This window comes from Gadus macrocephalus, chromosome 20, assembly GCF_031168955.1.
Source record: "Gadus macrocephalus chromosome 20, ASM3116895v1".
In the NCBI taxonomy this organism is placed as follows: Eukaryota; Metazoa; Chordata; class Actinopteri; order Gadiformes; family Gadidae; genus Gadus; species Gadus macrocephalus.
The window spans coordinates 10,671,149-10,679,241 of NC_082401.1; the positions used below are offsets into that span (position 1 = coordinate 10,671,149).

At 43.9% G+C, this 8,093-nt stretch overlaps 1 long non-coding RNA gene across 1 annotated transcript; it reads left to right on the top strand.

Moving 5' to 3' along the window:
• Nucleotides 1-2,285: 2,285 nt before the first annotated feature.
• On the top strand, nucleotides 2,286-6,757 carry LOC132448175 (uncharacterized). The gene is made up of 2 exons (XR_009523327.1): nucleotides 2,286-3,001; nucleotides 5,025-6,757. It is a non-coding gene; the product is annotated as an uncharacterized LOC132448175 (long non-coding RNA).
• The last annotated feature ends 1,336 nt before the right edge of the window (nucleotides 6,758-8,093 follow it).

An 8,093-nucleotide genomic window follows, 5' to 3' on the forward strand; every position in this document is an offset into this window, starting at 1 on the left:
TGTGTGTGTGTGTGTGTGTGTGTGTGTGTGTGTATGCGTGTGCGTGTGTGAGTGTGTGTGTGTGGGCGTGCGTATCTTAGCTGCGCCACTAGAGGTTAATCAATGGCCTATGATGCGAAAACTCACGGGCCCCTGTTGCGTGACGGGTCCTCTGAAGACAACAGTCCTCTAAACACGTAGGCACGGTTGTGGTATCCACGTAGGGCCTTCGCCATAGCTCTACACACACACAACAAAAAGTGACTCAATTTCACTTTCAACATAGCTTACGTGCCTTCCTCTTTAACCTTTCAAACCGATTCTATAAGATCGTGTCCATTGTCCATGTTTTATTGTATTATTCTGATCTGAGTTGTGATCTTTACTGCATGATTTTAAATTATTTAAAAGCTATACGTCACACCTATATGCACATTGCATCTGGTGTCGAAAAACACTGATGGGCCTTTTGGGTGTTAAATTAAAACAACGCAGTCGGCGTTATTGACAGACTCATCCGCATCACGGGGACTTGGTTTTGCTGTAGCCTACTATAACCCGAGGATTCTTTTTTCACTAAAATCTCGACCGCAATAGGCTACCTAATGAAAGTGTAAACGCATGTTTTAGAAACTAGATGTCCTCAGTTCTCTAATTAATACAATATCATCTCATTATTGGTCGGATCCAGCGTGTCAGCATTATGAAGACTGTCCATTTAATGCTTTACAAATTTGAATCTTTTATTTTCTAAGATGGGTTTAACTTCACTCTTTTTGATCCATGGAGTTATATATTTGAATTGTGGCAGAGAATAAGGCATTAATTGTGCTTCGGCGTATCCTGGTGATCCTCGAATGATCGTATTGGTTGAGCGTCTACGGAGTTGCACGATTAAACCTGTCGTCAAATGAAACCCTAAAGTTTGCTGGTGGCCATGCAACAACTTTGTTGGAGCAATGAGTCTATTTTGCATGTTTAAAACCATAACCTGTTGGAGGCCCTATGCGTCTATGACCAATTCAGCCTGCAGGCTTTGGAGACGTTTGGAGATTATCTTCCTATTGTTTTGTGAATTCACCCTAACCCTGACAAATTACGAATAGGATCGAGGCCATACCCTGTCTCCAAAGTTGTACTGAGTGTGTTTTCTCGATAGACTTAGAAAGGAAACATGCACACTTATCGGTATAATTGTTGGAAAATACAGCTCACCTCAGTGGTGAAAACAGTGAAAAGCTGTACTTTTTTTTCTCACTGTCACAGCCTTAAGTTATGCGTGTGTTCTCAACAACGTTAAGTAGCTGTGTCACACAACAAAGGTGGCCTTTTATTATTTTAATAAGACAACCTGTGCGTCGTAGGACGCTGTGAATTCTGCATTCTGACGTGTAACGCATTGAAAGCCTTTAATTCTGCAGCGAAATGGTCTTAGGCTGTGACACCGTTTACGCTCCGTGTTTTGTCAGGCTAATAGGCTTACGTCTGCAACCAAGAAAACCCAATGCAAGTCCCGGGAAGACTTTTTTGTAAAGACGCGAGAATTTGTGTTTTCTATAGAACTTATTAAATCATTTTTGGAATCCCATTGCATGCCCTATTGCACTATGATCAGTTGAATTGAAGCCATACTGGACTGAGTCCACCCCATGCATTGATTAACATGGGCCTATATGGCGACGTGCTTTCGATCTAACTGATCACACACTTTTCAACTTTCAACTCAAATATACCGGTTGTCTCACACACACACACACACACACACACACACACACACACACACACACACACACACACACACACACACACACGCGCGCGCGCGCGCACACGCACACGCACACACACACACACACACACACACACACACACACACAATCGAGAATATGTATTATAACAGGATATTTGGGTTACGATGACAATTTCGACATTGTAGGCAAATAAAATTGCATTATTATTTTGCATAATTTGATTTCGAGTGTAAATGTTAGTCTCCAGCCTTTCATCACAATGGAAGAGCGGGCTCTTGACGGTGACTTCACTCACATGCACTATAGCTCCTGAGTCCTGACGCAACGCTGTTGTAACCGCGACAGGGAGAAGGCAGCTCACCTTTCTCCGGTCAACTAATGCTTCTTTTTGTTTTGAATTGCAAGACGCCTATATCACTCCATTGTGTCCAATAACAAACACGTTCAAACCAAAGATATAGGCGTTCGCAATGTTTTATTCAAAAACAGAATCCAACCAGTAAAGTTGTGTTGGGATTCAAGCCACAGACGTGCGCGGTTGTAGTCTATAGACTTTGTCCCTGGCTTCTTTGCTGATATCCACGGCTGGTCACCCAGCCGAATTCATGAAGAAAAACATATCTTCTCTCGCTCGCTCTATCTATCTCGGTCTCTCTGTTTCTCTCTCTCTCTCTCTCTCTCTCTCTCTCTCTCTCTCTCTCTCTCTCTCTCTCTCTCTCTCTCTCTCTCTCTCTCTCTCTCTCTCTCTCTTTCACCGTAGTCGGACGAGGCGCATAAGGAGCACATATAGCATGGCAGCAGTCGGGCAAACTTGGAGAGGTGACAATGGGAAAATTGTGTTGTGCAGCCCGAGTTGGGAAGGATGCTGGCCGTTGTAGACATGTGACCTTAACTGATGAGATGATACCGTCGGCGATTTGACTAAAGGGTGGTGGTGGAACGGGGAAGGGGGGGGGGGGGGGCGTACTGTGCGTTAATAGCTAGGCGTGTGAAGTAAAGCTATGGTGCGCTCAATGTTTTTCTCTCTCGCTCCATAGCCACCCGCTCCGCCCCCACTCCCCCTTTCGCAACATTGACGCAACGAAAAAACACTGGAACAAAAGGAACAACTTCCTTGAAGCTTGCTGAAACTGCACACAGTCGGCGAATGGATCATTGGCGTGAACTTGCCGTGGTGGAAATATCTAAGTGAGAACGTGAGCAGGTTGTGCTGCTGGCTGGCTGGCGAGAGGCGAACCCGTCCACTCCTCATTATTACGCACCATGGCGATCACGTAAGTAGAAGCCTGTTATCATCCATTCAAGGGGATACTTCCAACTTATATCCGAGGACCTCATAGAGTAGTTTTAATATCAGACAACTGCTGTGACTGTCGAAGGGACATGGGTTAGTGCTGAAGAACTGTGCCATTACGCACGAAGTAGCCCATGGTGGTACGATCGTAATGCGGGAATGTTATCGAAATGTCAAGTTATTACAATGTCAATCGTGAACAGCAGCACCGTTTAATATGCACGGACAAGTTTGTCAAAATGTGTAACACGTTGACAGCCGCATTCATTCCCGTTTAAATTATTATCTCGTCGTCTGTGTGTGCTGTGCGTGTGTGCGTGAGGGAGATCTGTCTGTTACGGACAATATGAGAATCCCGTCAGAATGGAAATGTGTTTGGTCTACCCCTACTCACTAGAATCATCACATTTAAGTTGTGTATTGTTATGATCCATAATGAAGCACTGTCAGCGCCGGCTGCGTTAATTCCCCGGTTACAAACAACTGAAAAGAGGAAATGTATGTTTATTTCAAGAACACGCGTCGACGTGTTATGTCCCCGAGAACTTTTCCATTTGGTTTATTTGAAAATTGTGCGGACGACGACGCTGCTTTGTCAAATCGGTGTTTGCACTGTTTGAACAAAGGATTGGACAGCGTAGTCGGCTCGGTGGAGAGTCGGTAGAAAGCAGGCGGGCTGTTTACAATAATAACATGATTCAGTGACGTCACCTGACTGACAGCAACCTCGTCCAGTGGTAAAGCCGCTCAGCCATCAGCAACACGCTATATTTGGAAAGCGGTTACATCATCGCAGTATAACCGTAGCCTATGGTAGGTGGGACTTCCGCAGTAGTTCTCAATTTGTAGTCCTGACAGAATGAGCTTTGGCGGTATAGGCCTATTTATTATTTTATTTTACAAGCATCTCTGGAGCCCCGAATACCCCGACGGTGTAGGCCTACCCCTAAAGACTATGCATTTAAGGCCCTTATGACAGCGAGTCATTCTGGGTATTATTTAATGAGGTTGCATTTGGAAAATTTAAGTTGATGTGAAAAGTGTGAAAAGTTTGCAATATAGGCAATTATACGGATATCATTTTACGGAAGCCTCTTTGTGTTACTCATTCCTTTAATTATAGTCTATCTTCTAGATATTTTATATTTTGTTCTTCAGGATACAATTATATGAAATGCCAAACACATCCAAGCATATTTCTCATAGATATTTGTGTTTTGATGTGGTATTAATAATGATCAATTATCAATGAAACAAACAATTTCTAAAAAGCGTAACAACAATAACTCATTCAATAATGGACCGAGAGGGCAAGTGCTTTTGCCGCAAGGCTCATACATAAAGGCCAGTCTTCTGAGAAATTCAAAAACCTCCGAAGCCAACTTTAATAGATTGGTGGCCTCTCAAATATGACAATTGTGTATGACATATTGTAATGCTTCAAGGCCACGGAAAGCAATGTAAGAGTTTAAATTCCACTCTTACATGTGATTATCCATAATCGAATTCAACCGTGTGTTTCTTTGAAACCATTTGTTTATGCCTAATGTTGGAGAAAAAATATAGATGTGTTTGTGTGTGTATATGCAAATGTGTGCACGTGCACATGCATGTTCAAAAGTACTCCAGGTCTAATGTGACCAGCACACCCTTCCTGCTGCAAAGGGGTCAGAGGTGTTTGTTGTGTTTTCAGGGTGACCTGCTAGCCACTATTAGCCATTGATGAATGTGATGTCCCACAAGTGTGCGGGTTAGCCCACTCCAAAGTGGGAGGTGTCACAGCACGCCCCAATCTAACCCCTCACCCCCCTCATCTATACAAACACACAGGCACACATACACGCACACACACATACACACGCACATGGCCCTGCTGACAGGAGCACAAGGGGGCAGCTGCTACAGATGTCTCTTGGAGGGAGGGGGGGAGGGGCAGCGAGGAGACATCAATGGAAAGTCTCTCTAGTATAGAGTTCTCAGTAGCGCCCATTGTGTTCCCTCAGGACCAAGACGAGACGAGGGAACGGACGGCGTTCATGGAGTAGGACCACGCAGTCTCTTACGCTCCACTGTTGCTTATGCTTTTGTTCTTTGTCTGGCCGTCGCTGCCGTTATTCAGACTCTTTTGCGTGTCTGACGATGGAGTGACTGTTCGAGTCTAAAAGCTCTTAAGATGATTCAAAAGATGTACCATGGTGAGCAGTGTTTTTTTTTTTTTTGCAATTGTTCCCATTAAGTTGTTTTCTAAAAACTTTCAAAACTCCTCTCTCTCAATGCCATAGCCTACCTGGAATGAGTTAGTCAAGTCAGTGCCCCATCAGCACACTATGGAACTAGCCGAGAGAACGAGAGCGAGTGGAGGAACTGCATCGCGTCAGAGCATATTGCAAGCTGCAGTGTTGCGAACATCCTGTTATGTGATGCAGCCATGTCTGTTGCTGGTGTGAAGGGCCATCTTTTGAGTCACATGGGAGAGGAGAGGGGAAAGAGAGAGAAAGAGTGAGAGGGGGGAAAAAAATCCCATAAAACTCCTCCTTGAATGAAAAGCAGCTGAGTGTAACAGCCAGCCATGCACGCAAGTCATCTCACATGAAATCAAATTAAATTGGTCCAAATCTGCCCCAGCGTGGCAAGTTTGAAGCAGCAGCGGTAGTCCCAACCCCTTGGTCTGACAGTGAGGCCCTTGAGTACTACCCCCCCCCCCCCCCCCCCCCCCCCCCCACTTCGTCTCACTGTCCACTCCCCAGGCCTTGCTCCACAATAGCCAACCTAATGAAGTGATACATTATAAAGGGATTTTTATTTACAATCCCCCCTTCCACCTAGAAAAAATAAGTGAGTCGCAGGCGATACGCTATAGTGTGAGAGTTGCATGGTTCATTTGTGTAATGACATGTGACTTGTGTTTTTGTGAGTCATACGAATCTCCTCCTTAATGGAAGGCAGTGTGTGCTCATGTGACAGTGACACAATGCTGGTTGAACTGTGTAGTATTCAGGCTGGGCTACTGTGGGCCTTTTCCTACCAGAGATGCAAGAAGGCCGTTTTAGTTTGCATTTGTGCTGTGAGAGGATCTAAGCGAACCCTAAGTTTGTTGTCCATCAAGACCAGACTAATCACTGTGCTATGGTGGCTCCAGGAACATGTTTGTGTGTGTGCGTGTATGTGTGTGAGTGCGTGCAGACAGGCGCTGTGTTTGCGTGTGGGAGACTGCCACTTGTGCCTTTTTATACTGCATCGTAGTGTTCCCTATGGCCACGCCGGCGTTTCTGCTGGCTCATCTCTGCCGCTCCACATGCCTGTTTAACAACACTATGCTCCTCCTTACTGGCTTCCTGTCCAAACCAGTTTATCTGTAAACAAGTGTGTTTTTTTTCCTCTCCGCCCCATTGTCCACACTACACCAGCAGGCATACACAATGGACGCCCTCTCTGTCATAGTGTGCTTTTGTACTTCATGAAGTTAAGTCTCACTCGTTTTTTATTGAGCCAAATTCAAAGTCCTTATTATCCTGTGAGGGCACGTTGAGTAGAATTACATGAGGTTACATTAAAACTTAGCTTTAAAATGTGGCACAGTGTAATACTTAGATTAACATACATGATCCGAATATAGCTGTAGTTTTGTCAGAATATTATTTTTCACAATGTCCTTAATGTGTTTTAAAGGTGTTATAGTGTTTCAATATATATGCTGCAAAATTATGATTAAATAAATAAATATCTAGCCATGATACTTGATAAGTAGGTGTAGAGCAGAACAAAAACATTCTTCTGATTTGAATGTTCGTTTTGAAAGGCAAAGGGAGGAAAGGTAATCTGTACTCAAATTCAAAAGGGTAAGAGGCCCAGCAGTGCAAACTGTACACAGTTATCCGCTCACACACCTGTTTACTTCATTAGCTCTAAACTGTGTGGACAAATCCACAACTTTTAAATACTGCTTCAATGCTTCATAGTGTAGATGTCAAATGCTGTAGAAGAGACTGCCACTGACATAACAGGTGAATGTCATGTTATGATGTGTGCAATGGGATGAAATGACTGTCTCTGTTTATCTTGCCCAATGTACACTAAACTAGATATGATAACAGAGAGGCTATTATGGTGGAGTTGCAAGCCCAACCCATCTTCTTTGCTCAGGCTTTTTAATCGACATAAGTGTGTTTCAACCATTCTTTAATATGGTTGAAAAGCTGTTTCAGTCTACATAAAGTAGCTATTCTTTAAACACAAAAAGTAGCATATTCAAAAAAAATATAGAGAAGGGGAGAATAAACAGTAAGAGGCCTGATAATGACACATAACAGGAATAGGAGTGCATGTGGTGTAGTAGCAGAAAATAAAGATGACAGTGCAAGCAGTTTAGTGTATGTAGGTAGTAGCCACATAGGCTAGCATGGGGGACTGACCTAACCACATACCAATTGGGACTGAATGGCATTTTCTTCACTGCTGATTTAGGTTCACTGTAGCATCTGAACAACATAAGATTCAACCCCCCTGGAAATATAGTCTTCAAAGGCACCTGCCTACGTCCATAATAACCCATTATAATCAGTTAAACTCTCAAAGAAATACGTTGGTTATTAAACACTACTATATCCGGGTGGCTTGTCAACATCATTGTTTATAAATTGCAAATTGAAAATATAGCTACCGGTATATAGCGAGGTAGTTGTTCTGTCATCATTCTTTGTCGTTCCTTTACTTTTTTTTTATTTTTAGTTGCGGGAGTTAAATAGTTAATCCCCCCCCCCCCCCCCCCCCCCTCCGTTAAACGTTGCGTGGGCTGCGAGATCATTCGAGAGTGCATTTTCCTCCACCAATCCGCGCAGCCGAGCGCGCTCCGGAGACACCCAATGGGGAGAATGGGTGGCTCTAACGAATTTGAATGAGGACTGTATCTTTCGGCGCCATTTTCGAGTGAACTGCTATTGCTTCAGCAGCTCCGGGGAGAGGATGCTGTGAAGAGAAGGCTTTCGGTAAGGGGGATCGAGCGCAGGAGATGTAACTATACATGTTTTTCTAACGATATTATTGGGCATGACGGCATTTCACTAACATATGAC